General features: G+C 40.8%; 1 long non-coding RNA gene across 4 annotated transcripts; it reads right to left on the reverse strand.

Annotated features, from left to right (window-relative positions):
• Nucleotides 1-2,817: 2,817 nt before the first annotated feature.
• Nucleotides 2,818-15,620, reverse strand: LOC130247183 (uncharacterized). 4 transcript variants are annotated; one of them, XR_008839505.1, is made up of 9 exons: nucleotides 15,538-15,620; nucleotides 5,948-6,443; nucleotides 4,865-4,924; nucleotides 4,568-4,697; nucleotides 4,112-4,170; nucleotides 3,959-4,018; nucleotides 3,648-3,736; nucleotides 3,507-3,570; nucleotides 2,818-3,064 (listed from the first exon to the last, which is right to left on the reverse strand). It is a non-coding gene; the product is annotated as an uncharacterized LOC130247183 (long non-coding RNA). The 4 variants fall into 4 exon arrangements; XR_008839506.1 differs by lacking the exon at nucleotides 15,538-15,620 and having other exon boundaries at nucleotides 3,648-3,733; nucleotides 5,948-12,844; XR_008839504.1 differs by lacking the exon at nucleotides 15,538-15,620 and having other exon boundaries at nucleotides 3,648-3,758; nucleotides 5,948-12,844.
• Nucleotides 15,621-16,758: the final 1,138 nt, after the last annotated feature.

Here is a 16,758-nt window from a genome sequence, read left to right on the forward strand (position 1 = left end):
TAGTGCCATTAATTGTTAAAGCTGAAATATAATTTCTCATTCATTCCTTTTCTTTTCGGCTTAGTCCCTTTATTAATCCGGGGTCGCCACAGAGGAATGAACCGCCAACTTAACCAGCACATGTTTTACGCAGCGCATGCCCTTCCAGCTGCAACCCATCTCTGGGAAACATCCATACACACTCATTCACACTCATACACTACGGACAATTTAGCCTACCCAATTCACCTATACCGCATGTCTTTGGACTGTAGGGGAAACCCGAGCACCCGGAGAAAACCCAAGCGAGCACGGGGAGAACATGCAAACTCCACACAGATACGCCAACTGACCCAGCCGAGGCTCGAACCAGCAACCCTCTTGCTGTGAGGCGACAGCACTACATACTGCGCCAAAAATATAATTTCTTTTAATATTTATTTTTTTCCAATGCAAAGAAATAACTGCCATTTTTCTTTCCTATTTCTAATTTAGCCCCCGACCTTAAAAATGCACCCTTTTCTAGATCTAAGAAACAGTCATCTATTTCATTTCTCAATTTAGATAATAGGTTTCTTTCTCTGTGTTAAGAGATTCTTTAGATTAGAGATGCACGCACTGGGGCCCAGGGGGCAAAGTTGGCCCATGGTAACCTTTGATTTGGCCTAAAATCCTATCTGAGAAGAGAGGAAGAATTTTGGGAAGGGTGGGGTTAGTGCCTTCTAATACACATTGTCATTTCTAATTTAACGTAAACTTTCACAGGTTTATTTTATTATTAAGCTACAAAAAATGCAAGTATGTCAATTAAATGTAGTAGATGAATCCAATTTTTGAATGAGCAAACTGTTGTTCAACATATAGATCACAATTAAGAAGTCCACAGTGAGCAAATTAAGGCAAAGGCAGCTTGGCTAGTGTATTCTGCATTAAAGCATTGTGTTATAATTGAAATTATGCTTTCATTAAAATAGGACCTTTATAAAATGTAAAAAATATATAATGCATTAGTTAATATGATTAAAGTAATGTTTTGTATTTATTTTAAAATAAATGAGGAAATTATCCATGGCAACTTTGTAATACAGTTAAATATACAGTGCATTCGTGAAGTATTCATAGCCCTTTACTTTTTCCACATTTTTTTTTCATGTTACAGCCTTATTCCAAAATGGATTAAATTAATTTATTTCATCAAAATTCTACACACAATACCCCATAATGACAATGCGGTAAAATTTTTTTTTAAATTGTTGTAAATTTAATAAAAAAAAAAACCCTGAAAAATCACATTAATTCTTTCATTTTCTTTTCGGCTTAGTCCCTTTATGTAATGTGAAGTTTTGGAAATCACAGTGGGGAGATCTAGCATATTTCTGTCAAAGAACAAATCGTTCTATTAGAAAATAGGGACCCCAGCAGAATGATCTCTGACAATTTCTCAGCAATTTTGGGAGAAACTTTGCCAAGGACTTTGATTGCAAAATCCAGAGTGATTTCTTGATCTTCTTTCATGCCTTGCAGTCTCAAGCCCCATCTTCTTTGATAACTGTTTGCCTCCAGCATTTGAAATTTGAGCTGTTTATTTTGTTCCCTCAAGTCTGCAGTTTTTTTCTCCAGAGTTAAAATTCTCTTATTATTTGAGGTACCTTTAATGAGTTTTTCCACTGATTCATTCAAAAAAGTAATGGCATGATCAGTGTGTCTCACAGTTGTCTCCATACCAGGGCCGGAGTGGGACTCCTTTTCAACCCTGGAGTTTTAAGCCTTAGACCGGCCCACCTCAGTTTACGACTGACTATATTAAAATAAGATAATTTCCAATTCAGATTCTAATGATACTATGACGTCTTTTTCAAGGAAACAGCTGCTTTAGAACTTCAAATCTTTTTCATAAATATGAGAACATTAAAGGGTAGCTAAATCTCCTACACTATTCTTTAAAACATCACAATGTCCTTTCCTGCAATATCTGAATATATATTCTGTGCAAAATTCTTGATATATATCCAGTCCTTTGTAAAGGTGGTCACACAAAAATAAAAATAAAATATGTACACCTACATAAGTAACCCAAATGTCTTAACACTAAGAGTGAAGAAAAACAAAACAAAAAATAAACTACTTAAGTGAGGTTCGAACTCCAGTCGCCGGCGTCGTAACGCAACGTGCTGACCAATGGCACACTGCCATGCCACTGCGTGTGGATGAAAAAAGTATTGCACTGTCATTTGGAAGACGCTTTTAACCACAGTATTACTTTCTATTGATGGCTTAATCTTTTTGTCCCCTTTTTAGATTTCTGATCAAATTATGTCAGATTTATTAATGCAGTGAATCATATGATTTTCATTAAGCAGGTGTAATATTCATTAATATAAATTATTCGAATTCTTATATTCACTAAGGGGCTGCGAGAAAATAGATAAAAAGAGCGGAGCTGCGGCAAAATTACCCAGCAAACATTTGGACGTCCGATTACCGTTGAAAAGACGTCGCTCCGCCACGTTGCGTCCTGGTTGAAAAGTAGTGCCAAAATGAAAATCCAACCGACGTCTTTTACGTCTTCTGGCCGTGAATCGCACGTCTTTTCTACACGGTCCCTGCACGTCGAAATATGTCATGTTCTGGACGTTTTCTGGTTGTTTTTAAAACGTGTTATTTCTTTATAATAAGTGTTTTAATAGCCTAATTATACATATAAAACAATCTAACTTATTATTTAAAGCTGTGAAATGCAATCAGGTCCAATTTCAGACCAGTTATACCTGAACGTCTTTATAGCATTGTAATCACGTGTAAATCATAATTAATACATTATGTAAGGATGCAATAGTGTTACGATTAAGCAAATTATTTATTGTGCATATAGTAACATAGTAACAGATGTACATCACTGTTAAACAGACACATCTAATAAGAATAAACAAAGCAACAACACAGAAATATGGACAACACAAGTGAAATGTTATTTTAGAGTCTTTATTTCTAATATTCTTCAGCTCTTCCTGGAAGGTGCTTGCCGTGTTCCTCAATTGCGGCATCTTTTTCTGTGTCTGTAGCATCTGGACTCACTTCACAGCATCTGAGGGAGGAGAATATGATTCTGTATTATCCTACAACTAAAAACGTACAATATATCAAGAATTAGTCATGTTTTGTGAACGAACAGCAATGTGCCGAGCAGTATCTAATGTCAATACATACACATTCCCTACTACTCATCATTTTACAACTGCCCATATACACACATCCACAGTTTTGTGACAAGCAAAGACTGTCATTCATGGCTTACACTAAAATTATAATTTAATATTTTTAGTCTGCTTGACAGCCTGAGTCTGTACAAACATTTTAAAACATCTGAACATTAGGCATGTCTATGAGGAGACGTACAATGATGAATAACAAATGAAATCTATAGTTTAAATAATATAACATACGGGGTTAATTGTTGGGGTAGTAAAACATATTTTCCTGAAATATTGTGCAGAAATAAACACAAACAATGCAAGATAAATATGTACCTGTTTATCAATCTTTTAATCAGGCTCAGACAGAACATCCACCAACTCCGGACAGTTGCTGAACCTAAATGTGACACCAAAATCACAGTCAGAGCGATCCAGACAGACAGAGACACACATTCTTTCACATTTCAAACTTACACAGATGCAGTTCTTCTCTTCAGCTTTGATGAACACTTGACAGGATCTCGCTCTCAGAATCCAGTCTCTTAACAGAACATGTAGACCTGCTGGAGTCCACAATGACAATTACTGTAACAGAGCAATAGCTAACATCAGGCTTATGATGTTAACGTTTCTAGTTGCAATTATTTACTAAAGCGTTTCAGGATACGCAGTAATAATATCACAATACTCACCACAGGTATAAAAACTAGCTCTAGGTTTGCAAATGTGAACTCATACACATTATACACCTAAATACACTTTTAAGCATTCAACAAGTTTCTCACCTACTCTGGAGTGTCCTCAGAGAGTGGGATGACAAAGGATCATTTGCACTGGAGACAATTCTACAGACAAACAAAACAACAGTGAGAAAGGTAATAATGAAATTATTTAATGAACATCAAATAAATAAATGCAAAGCCTTATATGATTCTTACAGTTGGCCTGGAGAAAGAGTATTGAATTCTGTCTGACAGATGACTGACTGTTACTCACCCTGCAAGACAAATTTGAACCTTAATGCAGTTTAATTAATTACAGTACAAAAACTATTTTACAGGAGCAGTTAAAAGAAAAGTGGTTAGACTTTACCTGTTAAATCTCCACATGAGCTAATAACACCTACATGCATATATTTACCATTTTATGTTAGTGTAAAATATTAAGTAAATATTTTTTTTATATACATGCTCATAAGTTTTGCTCTTATTGTTAATGACAGCCTATTAATGTAGGCTAAACTAAATCATTAATACTGGTATGGTAATAAATGCTGGAGACATATCTACAATAGAATGATACTATATAGCTTTTTGTTAGCTTTTCTAACAAATTCGTGCATTATTATCATTATTAAATTGTTTTATTTATACACCATTCCACTCCAAACTCACCTGAAATGGTCATTTTCAGCTCTGACTGAACACACAGCAGGTGGATGATGGGCAGAGATGCTGGAAAACATGTTGACCAGCTGTCTTCGAGGACCAGTGTAGGGAACCTCTGATAAACTGCGCCAGATACCTGTAATAACATGACATATTGCTCAAACGCAACTTACTTTTAGCATAACGGCTAATTTTAGCCTAATCAAAGCAACTCCACATCGCTACTGGCAATGTGCATCATTTATTTCAGTTCCTTCGTGTAAAACTCAATAATGTTATTAAACGAATACAAACTGTACTTACACGGTAGGAGTCTTGTGATCATTGTCCAACTTTTCGCTGCGTCCTCATGTTCTCGTGGTGCTGGACAAAACCGGAAGAAAATGAAATTTGAAAACAGCCGCGGGATTATGTTAGTCATATCGCGAGATTTGTTAGCGTTAGGCGCAAAAAATAAATAAAATTGCATTATGGTTTTAGAAACAGTGACTTTACTATCCTTTCACCGCACAGGACACTTTATGAATGTAATTGGTCAGTTGACAAGATGTAAATAAAAGTGATTTCTGTATTTCATTAAGATAAATCTGTTTTTAATGAGTTTAGATGCCTGAAATCTGTCCACGTACCCACTTGGGACACACATATATTAAGTGTATACCCAGATGTAAGTGCAATACTTTTTAATATTTCATAATTTCAGCAAGGGTATATGATGGACTATAAATGCACGTGTAAAGGACGTCATTTGTGGACTTAATCAGGACATGGTATATATTAAACTACATGTACATAAAATCGTAAATACACGCAACCCCAATATAAATAGACATGTTTAAATGTATACAAGCATATATTAATGCATTTTAGGACATGTTGTGCATTGGTGCCGTGCGGTCGCGACGAATTTTGGCTGTGGAAAGCACGTCGCTTTCAGACCATCAGTACACAATTGATGCCGTCGCGGAGCGACATCTTTTGGCCGGGGAAAGCACGTCGTCGTCCGACCAATGTTTGCTGGGCTAGTTCAGTTGCTGTCTGGATGAGTTGAGCTCTAGTCCTGGAAAGTATTCATAGCACTGAATACTTGCCATGAAAAGCTAGCCATGCTCTGCTTGAAACTATATTTTTATTCTAAATTTAATTATTAGTCACTGCATTCAAACTCTGCAAATCAAATTAAGTACTAGCTCCACAAACATTTAACACTATCACTGTGAACACATCATGTTGGCATCATAGCTAGCATACAGATTTTCAGCTGCTGACAGAATTTCAGCAGCATACAGAATTTCAGCTGCTCATATGTGGGTAGGTCTCTGGCAAACGTTTTTGTGATCAGGTGAAAAACTATTCTGTCTGCCTCGTGAGTTATAGCACAGTCACCTTTCGTTTTTCTCTGGGCCTTTGATTTGTCAACCCCATATCTTTCTCTGATTTTTTTCGCTATGCCCGCTCCAAATGCACAGTCTGTCCTTTAGGGGCTGTGAATAAGTTCCCAGTTTTGTGGACCACCTGCAAAGTTTGTAGGTTACTTTGTGATGGATGAAAATTTTCCCCGTGTGTATGTGTTTGTGTGTCACCTCCTTTTGTGGTACCCTCACTCCCTCCTGCACCTCCTGTGGTATCCTCCCTCTCTTGGACCTGCGAAGCAAGGTCCACTCTGGTGTCGTCCAATGATCTGGACGGTGGGTCCGCCGGACAGCACTGGCTCAGATGGTACCAAGTGTCACCTTTTCCTGCAAGACGAACACAGTGAGAGGTGCGTGCAAGTACCTTAATTGGAGCAGACCAGCGAGGCTCTTTCCATTGACGCCTGTAGATTCTCAATCTCACCCAGTCCCAAGTTCGGTCAGGTAGGGGTGCTGGATATTCGTGTCCCCTAAAATCAGTTGCTAACATTTTGTCAAAAGATTCAATTAGAGCAGTCAATTTGTCATAGTGAATTTTGTGTGGTAATGGTTGTACTGGTTCCAATTGTAGTGGGGTCAGTGGGCCAGGAAATTGGCGACCAGTCAACAGTTCAAAGGGCGTGTATCCTGTTGCCCTACTCACAGAGCTCCTTACTGATATCAAAGCCAGTGGAAGAGCAGCCAACCATGTCAATTTAGTCTGTGCACAGATTTTAGCCAATTTGTTTTTCAATGTTAGATTCAACTGCTCAACCTTACCTTGTGACTGTGGGTGATAGACTGCCCCGAAATGATGTACTAAACCCAGTGCCTTTTCCACATCAGCCAGATGTTCATTTTTCGTTGTCAGATCTGACCCGGCTTGGAAAACCATGACGTGGGATGTAATGGTTTATCAGACATTTAATGACAGCAGTGCTGTCTTCCTTGCTCACCGGGAAGGTCTCTGGCCATCCAGTATATGCATCTATCATAACAAGCAAGTATCGTTTACCATTTACCTTTTCAGTCATGTCAGTGAAATCAATTATAACTTTATCCCCCAGGCCATTTGCCAATGGAAACGATCCCTGAGATGGTTTCATAGTTGGTTTGACATTGTGCATCTGACAGATGTCACATGTCGTTATGTACCCAGAAATTAGGTGTGGCATTAAAGGATGCCACCATGATTGCAATGCTCGTGACATTTGCTTATCACTACAGTGTGCATGTGTGTGGGCTTCTTTCAACACGCTTGGGACTAGTGACACTGGGAGCAAAGCTCTACCATCAGGTGCTGTCCAAAGGCCATCCTCGTGTCTGATTGCCCCTTTGTTTTTCCACACACTTTTCTTCAGGAGCAGCCATGTCTTGCTGCTCAGATAAGAATTCCCTTGAGAATTCTGGTAGGAGGGATGTCACGTCTGGCTCAGATGTCACCACAAACTGGTCTTTTATGTAGTCTGAGGCACGTTTCGCCGCCAAGTCTGCTGCTTCACTCCCTTTTGATATTAGGTCAGTTCCTTGAGAATGACCAAGTTCACTTAATAATAGCCACTTTGTTTGGCAACATTATGGCTTCAGAGAGCTCTTTTGCTTCTTTCTCATGAGTAATAGGCCGGCCAGAAGATGTTGTGAATCCACATCTGATCCACACAGGCAGCTCCACGTGGGCTGTGGACACTACATATGCAGAATCAGAGTAGATGTTGACAGCCTGTCCTTTTGAATGTCTCAATGCATTGATTAGGGCCAATAGTTCTGCTTTTTGTGCAGATTGTTTGCCAATTAGGGGTTCAGATTTTATGGTGACCAATTGATCATTCTGTAATTTAACCACAGCAAAGCCTACCTTTAATGTTCCATCACCTACGTAAACAGTGTGATTGGGTTGTGTAGGAAAATCCGTTTTTTCCTCGGGTCCCTTCACTCTAGTTTTTGTATCACCAGTGAGTGTCTGCATCAAGACCGTCCAAGCTTGAAAAAGATGAGAAGAAAATCAGCTGAATGGTTCAGTATGATTTTATTCTGACACAAGGGAGGGAAGAGCAATCTTATATCCACATTGAGGGTCCGCCTGCAGCTAAGCCCTAACACAAAAGAATATTATCATAGAAGGAGGGAAACAGTGATACAGAGACAGCTTATAGCAACCAGAATACATGAGAATGTGTGCGTGTAGGTATGCGCGCATCTGTGAGCGAGTCAGATAGAGGCTTTTGCGCAGGGACGAAATGTTCCGGCCACACCGAGATAAGATGAACAGAAAGTGCATACCCACACACATTTCTGCAGTCTAAAGACACAGTAGAGAGAACAAGAAAAACAGTATGTAAAAACAGTAGAATACACACACATAATAATCAAATCCTTCAGTCCCCTCTTTTAGGCTCTAAAAAGCCTAACGCATAGGAAGTCGCTCATACCCACGACCAGTCATACTCTCAATGGTAGCATAAACACTCATTATACATTGTACAAGACATGGCCCGCAACAGCAAATCAGTAATACAACAACAATAATAGGAATCATCATCGATATAAAAGGCGTCACCCAGCCAAAAAGATTGTGGAAAATATTCCATCCACCGTTATGATCGGGCGATAGTCAGCTGTCATAGCATTTTTCAATTTAGTCAGGGTACCTAAGGCATCTCTCATAGCATCACTATTGATGTCATCTGATATATAAGTGCAACATGTCGTGTTTAGCAATACGCACACACCTCCACCAGAGGCAGTCAAAAGGTCGAGTGCCATCCTATTCTGCATTACCATAGTCCTAATGTTAGAGATCTCTTTATTTTGGGCCTTATCTATAATTTGAGATACATTAATGAATAATCCCAACCTGTAATCCAATGTTTCAAGCCTTAGCATAACCTTTCCCTCACCTATCTGAGGAAACAAGGACAATGTAACCTTGTTACTCGTGGACCATAGTTTGAACTCATCAGGAACGTCCTCCCCCATATGGGGTCATGGGGCACAAAAGTGGGCACACTTCGTCATCTTCTCTTTGATCCAGCGCCTGGTGCAGTGGCCATGATAAACGTGTGATCAGTAACATGTATTGGGGCACATTGACCAATCCAGTTTGCGGGTAGCCATCCACCTTGGACAACATAGGTGCCATTAGAGGGGCCCGACATACCTACGGCGCTCCCTCGCCACTGCACCATATCTGCTCACAGTTGAGAGTGCTGCCCATATAGATAGTGCCATTGGTCTGATTATAATACATAGGATGCTTCAAGGTGTGGTTAAAGAAAACCTTTTGTCCAATTGGTCTTCTTTGTGAGGTATGATTAAATTTTACCCAAAACATTGAATCACAGGTTCCTTTTTTGAGGCCTTTCCTATCAATGTCGAATCATTTATTTGAATTTGGGGGTCCTGATAACCACATCCTGCAAAGCTTGCATAACACTTAGCCTGAGTTTTATTCATTGGTTTACCATATAGGGTGTTCTGTTTGGCTGAGTCACTGAACAAACATAACTGAACAAACATAACAATTTGACACATTGTATGATTTTACCAAAACCTTCACATATTTATACCACAGGTTCACTCCACTAGGATCCTCTCCTGGCTCTTCCTCCCAATCGAAATATTTATGCTCACTCCATCGCCTGTGCTGATGATGTAAGGCAGGCAGTGAAATCAACAACGCCAAGCATAGGGTGATAAGTCCAGTCACAACAACAGACACACTTCTCCAGCTCATGGTGTGAACGGACAGTTTCTATTTGATAAACAGCGCTGCGTGTTCAGCTCCTCTGCTGTCAGATAGCAACCATACAGTTTATGCTCCAGGCGTTGTTAGAATTAACACTTCAATCATGTGGGTATGGGGCGCCCCTCTGGAAAGAAAGGAGAATCTCAAGACAGATTATGACTGTATATACACATATATGCAAACAAACTTTAAACAGTAGATGGAGCCTCCTTCAGTCTGGTTGCATGGATCCACTGTGGGAAAGAAGAAGTTAAGACAGCAGTTTGAGTGACTGCAACAACTTCAGCGGGTGCATTATATTTGGTATCAGAAAGACCCTCACCCATCTTAGCAAATTGTTTAATTAATACTTTTTCCCCAACCTTGAAGGGGTGTGTTTTATCCTCTGGCATTGGTGCTGCACAGGAATGTAATTTAGCCCAGTATTGTTTCAAAACCCCAATCAGTTGTTGCATATACTCGCTAATATGAACATCACACGAGCCATCACCCAGTGCATGCCCTACCTTTCTCCAGGGGCTGGAAAGGGTCTACCCATTACTGTTTCATAGGGTGACAGCCCCTGGAGTCCCTTGTGAGGGGACATTCTCATGTCCGCCAGTATCACTGGGATTAATGCAGGCCAGTCAGAGCGACCCATGCTCTGCATGGCTTTTCTCAATTTGTCTTTGATTGTTCTGTTAGTTCTCTCTACTACACCTGATGACTGTGGGTGGTATGGTATGTGCAAGTGCCATGTAATGCCTAATTCTTTAGCAAGGCCTTGAATCACCTTTTGCTGTGAAAGCAGTGCCTTTGTCAGAGTCAATGCCACATGGTATACCATATCTGGGAATAATGGCTTTTGTTAGATATAAAATCACAGTTTTTGCATCTTCCTTCGCACAGGGGAACGCTTCAACCCATTTTGAAAACCTATCTACAAACACCAAAAGATATTTATATGATCCCTTCTTAGGAAGGTGAGTAAAATCTACCTGCCATTGCTGGAATGAGCCTTCTGGCATTTGCAGCTGTTGGTGTTTAGCCTGTGGTTTAGTCACATGGTTTTGAGCACAAACTAAACATCTGTCTAATCAGCTGTTAACATGATGTGATAAGTTAAGTATACACAGAAAAGACATCATTGTGTCCAGTACCCCTCTTCGGCCGCGATGTGTAACACCGTGAAACTCGCGGACAAGAAAAGGTGCACAAGCAGAAGGAATGCACACACGGCCATTGGCATCCAGCAAAATTTCTGAGGAATCAGGATGAGCCTCGAGCTCTTCCCATTAAGTTTTGTCTGCCACTGATGCTGTAGCTTGAATGGCCACAATGTCAATAGGTGGGAGCATAGCACTATTCAGCGCAGATGAGGAGGTGGAAACCTGAGAGATATTCAGCCAACTTGGCATCCTCCCAGATTGAGCAGCTGCTTTGGCTGCTGTGCCAGCCATGTTACTTCCCTTGGCCTCAGGGGTGTCAAATGTAGAATGGGCTTTCGTTTTAATAATGGCTAGTGATCTAGGCAAACGGCAGGCCTGTATGAGATCCATGACTAATGAGCTGTGAGATATGGGTTTGCCGTCTGCGGCCACAAACCCACGGGTAGCCCAAATTTGTCCAAAATCATGGGCAACGCCAAAGGCGTATCTACTGTCAGTGTAAATGTTAACATCCTGATCAGCAGCAATGTGACAAGCTCTGGTCAAGGCAATGAGCTCAGCTACTTGGACTGAGGAAAAAGGCACAGCTGCAGCTTCAATCACTTTGTCTGGCAATTCACAGACAGCATAACCTGTGAGGTATACACCATCCTGTGGGTTTGAGCACGAGCCATCAACATAGAGGTTTCTAACCCCAGGAATAAGTGTGCAGGGGTACACCGTGCTGCTGTGGCGGCTGCTGATAATGATTGGGCTGCTGATAATGATTGGGCTGCTGATAATGATTGGGCTGCTGGCAACCACCCTGGGAACTGTTGGCCCATGGCTGACTTCCTTGCTGCTCTCTCTTTTTCTTTCTACAATCCCTCACCCAATGCCCGAGTTTTCCACAATAATTACAATTCCCTGGTTTTGGCTTAGGCCAGTCCCCTTAATTGGGTTGCCCTCGTCTAGCGTTATCACTCTTCTTTTGTCCTTGTACAAACACACATGCAGTATTTTTTCAGCCATCTGGAAACATGCCATCACCCTCTAATGTTCTAATCTTTTCGCCAGCAGCCCTGATAGTCAGGCTGTTTCTGTCACAGAGATGGGTTTTAAGAACATCTCTGCAGCCAGGCAGACAATTATTCAGAAATGTGGACAGGAAAATTGGATTAGCCACTCCCTCATTCAAATCCAATCCTCCCACGCTGACCCATACCTCAGCAAAACGTCTAAAGAAAATGGGGACCGTCTCACCCTTTTCCTGCTTACAGGAAGTGACATGAGACAGATCACGGTTGGCTGTTCTTTTCTCCACCAAATATTTAGTTAATTGTGCACGAAAGTCATCGAGTAGTCTGTCCTGCTCATCCCTCCAGGGCAGTGAAGCGCGCACTCTTGCCCTCTACTTTTGTTTCTTTTTCATGACTGACTTTATCATTCTCATGGTTTAATGTGGGAATTTTGTCAGATATCTCAGCGTCATCATAATCTTTGCCCATCCTAGCTTGCAATACAAATCTGTAATCCGCCCCTATCAACTGGCAATGGCGCGAACTCCTGATTAACATATCGACAAAAGCCATGGGGTTGTCAACACCAGGAAGCAGAGAAATCAAATCTTTCAGCGCGCTGGGTGAGGGAGGTACAATGTCAATGCCTTTGGCTTTGGCCACCCAAACAGCAGCTACATTCTTTGCTGGGTCAATTACAGACCCTTCGTCCGGACCTGCGTCCTTGGGTCTACTACAATTATCGTCTTCACACACATTGTCCCTCTGTCATTGTTTTAATGAGGGATAACTCCCCGCGACTGGAGCGACTGGGCTCACTGGCACTGAGGGTGCACATATCTGCTTTTCAGCTGATGCCTTGCTGGGGCCTAGTTCAGCAGGTTCAGTAGGGGTCGTATAGGGGGGTGGAGGGCTGTTAAAGCCGCGTTTCACAGCCTCTCTCTCCCTATCTTTACATGTCGGGGGCTTAGGAACTATTTTTAACGCGGCTTTAGGAACATAGATATTCTTTTTATCATTCCAAATTGAACTCATCTTATACCATGTGCCATAGGCCTCCGTCATATATTTAATATTCCATTCAGGGTCTCCCATACCACCATAAGTCAGGTTGTAGGCAGATTTTAAATAACTGGGGTCGAATGTCTCTTCTCGGGGTAAATTCCGCCACTGGGATTGACCCTTAGTCCATCCTGCTAAATTTGAGATGTTTGGTTCAGTGTAAAATCCCCACCCACATCTGTTCATCCAATTCACAGGGGTCTCACTGGGCTCAGGCTTTGGATAAGTTTGGCCCATGATGACAAGACTCACTGGTGATAATTTGTTTTGTACAGTTTTTTTATTAGTCTATATTTGTAAGCGCTTTCTCACACGGTTTTCAGCTACCGTGTGATCTTCCACACACTGTGCAACCCAAATTTTATCGGATACAAGAACACAATTATGCAGGATAACCCATCATCTACACACTGTGCAACCCAAATTTTATTGGGTACAAGAACACAATTATGTAGGATAAACCATCGTCTACACCGTCGTGGTGTAGGATAACACATCCACACAATCCCTGTGTGGGATAACCTCTAAATCTACAAAATTCTACAGATAAAACAGGATATATCTAATCAGGCAGTGTGAATAAAATTCTCTTACCTGACCAGATATATCCCGGACGAGCCCCCAGAACTGTAGGAAAATCCGTTTTTTCCTTGGGTCCCTTCACTCTAGTTTTTGTATTACCAGTGAGTGTCTGCATCAAGACCGTCCAAGCTTGGAAAAGATGAGAAGAAAATCAGCTGAATGGTTCAGTATGATTTTATTCTGACACAAGGGAGGGAAGAGCAATCTTATATACACATTGATGGTCCGCCTGCAGCTGAGCCCTAACACAAAAGAATATTATCATAGAAGGAGGGAAACAGTGATACAGAGACAGCTTACAGCAACCAGAATACGTGAGAATGTGTGCGTGTAGGTATGCGTGCATCTGTGAGCGAGTCAGATAGAGGCTTTTGCGCAGGGACGAAATGTTCCGGCCACACCTAGATAAGATGAACAGAATATGCATACGCACACACATTTCTGCAGTCTAAAGACACAGTAGAGAGAACAAGAAAAACAATCTGTAAAAACAGTAGAATACACACACATAATAATCAAATCCTTCAGGTTGTCTTCTTCAGGAAGTGGGGAGGCCATCAGGCCCTCTCTAACAACTGCCAATCTGTTGCTGAGGCGTCTGTTTTTAGCTAACTTCCTTTTCTCAAGCCATAGTTTCAAAATTCTCTTTTTTTTACTTTAACAACTCACTTCCTTCTTTGTCCGCTCTCTCTACTGTTTTGTCTACATACCTTTTCCATCATCACTGCCTGGTACCTCATGAGACTGTTCCATGGTCTGGGTCATGCCAGCAGGAGCACCTTGTAACACTGCTGCCCTGAAAATTCTATTAGGAACAGGGTTAGACATTGGGTTTTCATCACATGCTTCTTCTCAGTTTTTGACAGCATCTATTTATGTATGCTGCTCCTTTTTTACCATCCCAATGTTCGCTCTGATACACTTTGTTGTCTTTCGTCTTCTTTACACTGTCCTTCTGTCTCTTCCTCATCTGTCCCACTTCCTCTGTCGCTCTCTTCATCTACTTCACTTTGTCCTTTACCATGTTTGTCCAAATCACTATTTCCCTCTTTTTCTGTCTTTTCATTGGCTTGCTTGTTCAACAGCCCTACTTCATCTTTTCTGTGTCTTAAAACAGCTTCCTGTGCTCTTTTCTATTTTATTCCCACTTTCTGAAACAGAGACCCCTTTTTGTCCATACAATCAGTACCATAATGTTCAATAATTTCGCGCGTACATTCTCCCAGTTCTTTTATCCGTTTTTTCCTATCTTTTTCGATCAGTTTGTGCCAATAAGATATCTACCATTTTATCCCATTGTTGTCTTAAAAGAGGACAATCATATTCCTCACATTCTCTATTGAATTCCCCTTCCATTTTGTTTATTGTCTTATTTTATCCCTACACTCTCACTATTTGTCAATTCACAAAACCTGGTATCCTTGAGAAATTTACTTGAAGATGTCAGATCCTGGTCAGAATAAGAGGGATCTTCAAGGGTCTGCCTCTCTCAGGGAAAAAGGACTTCTAAAAACCGATGTATTCTTAAGTACCAATGTACTTTTAAGTAATGATGTACTTTTTCCCTGTTAAATACCGATGTATTTACCCTGATAATTTACCTGAAAATGTCAAATTCTCATCAGAATAAGAGGGATCTTCAGGGGTTTTGCCTTCTCAGGGAAAGGACTTTAAATACCAATGTATTTACCCTGATAATTGGAAATATGAGTGACTTCGTCAAGACAAACACTTTCCAATTTATTTGCCTATTCAGGGAACAGGACTTCTCTTTAAATCCTAATGATTCACCCTAAGTGCCTATTTAGGGAACAGGACTTCTCCGTAAATCCTAATGATTTACCCTAACTTTCTCTATCACAACTTATCACAATTCATTCTTCTCTTTTTTATTCAACACTATTTTAGTTAAGTTTTCATTTATGCAGTCTGTAACATCCTGCATTCAATTAAAATGTATCAAAGAAATGAACAATCATATTTACCGAAGCCAATAGCCACTTATATAGAATATTCAATAGCAGAATTTTAGAAAAAGGTTTCTGCTTACCTTTCTTTAGAGAGGCGCCTCTGGATTTGGCATCAGAAATAAACGTCCATCTATTTGACAGTCTCCAGTCAATCAAGTCGTCGGGTCACCAATTGTCGGACTCAAATGGTCCATTGCATGTTCAAAAATTGACGGAGACCTGAGTTTCGAAGTTTTATTAAGAAGTTTTATTTTGAATGCAAGAAGTTAGAGAGTACAAGTTCTGCGCAGGAGAGGTATAATATCAATTCAGCCCCTGCCTTATTGGGGCTCTCCTTCATGTTTTATACTGTCTTTCACACACTATCTAATCCCAACCCTATTGACTTATATGGTGTCATCTTGACAGTTTGACCATTCAGCAACCAGATGTTCCTCTTTCTGGTATCTTTCTGGTATCTTCTCTTGACAGTTGGCCTTGACAGTTGACTAGGCAAATGTTTCAGAGCACGTACACACAGTTCATACATTTCAGAGCTCTCTGCACTTTACATACACCCATGCTCGATAACAGGCAGGTTGCTGAGAGCAGCCCATCAACCCTTTTCTATGCTGTGCAAATATGGCAGTTAACTCCCAGAAAGAGAAACCCTTTATGTCTGTATTTATTAGTAAATGTTAACAAAGCCTAACAATAAAAAATGCTATTCTTCACTGCCCAGTTGTAAGTATTGTAAGCCATTTTTAGCTCATCTTTGGTCTGTTTTTCTGTCCTATATAACTGTTTACAATTTCTGTACAGAGAGATAACGTTTTGATCTTCTATTGGTCTCACACAATAACGTGATGCGATTTGGCAGATCAGAGTTCACCAAGCTTGAACTTTAAATCGCAGCAATATGCAAAACTTTTTTCACGTGCTTGCTGTGGAGAGGTAAGCATGATCGAACACCCAATGAGGGGGGAGAGCAGGCTTGGAGCCCGGCGGCTAATCAGCAGGCCAATCAGAAATAATAAAAAACACCTGTTTATTCTAGTGATTGGGCCGGAGAGACAACCTTCTTAAGGAGAACAGAAGGAGCAGCCGGGAGAAGAGGGAGAGAGCACACACACACGCACACTACGGGTGTTGTGCACTCATTTAAAAAAATAAAACTTTACTGCTTACCTGAATCGCCAACCCTGTCTTCTTCTTCCCCTAATATCGAACTTTGCTACAGTGGTGCCGAAACCCGGGAAGAAGAAGAAACCCTGCTGCCAGAATGGTTACTCCGTCTACCAGTCCATGTGCGGAAGTCATCC

Source organism: Danio aesculapii, chromosome 19, assembly GCF_903798145.1.
Source record: "Danio aesculapii chromosome 19, fDanAes4.1, whole genome shotgun sequence".
In the NCBI taxonomy this organism is placed as follows: Eukaryota; Metazoa; Chordata; class Actinopteri; order Cypriniformes; family Danionidae; genus Danio; species Danio aesculapii.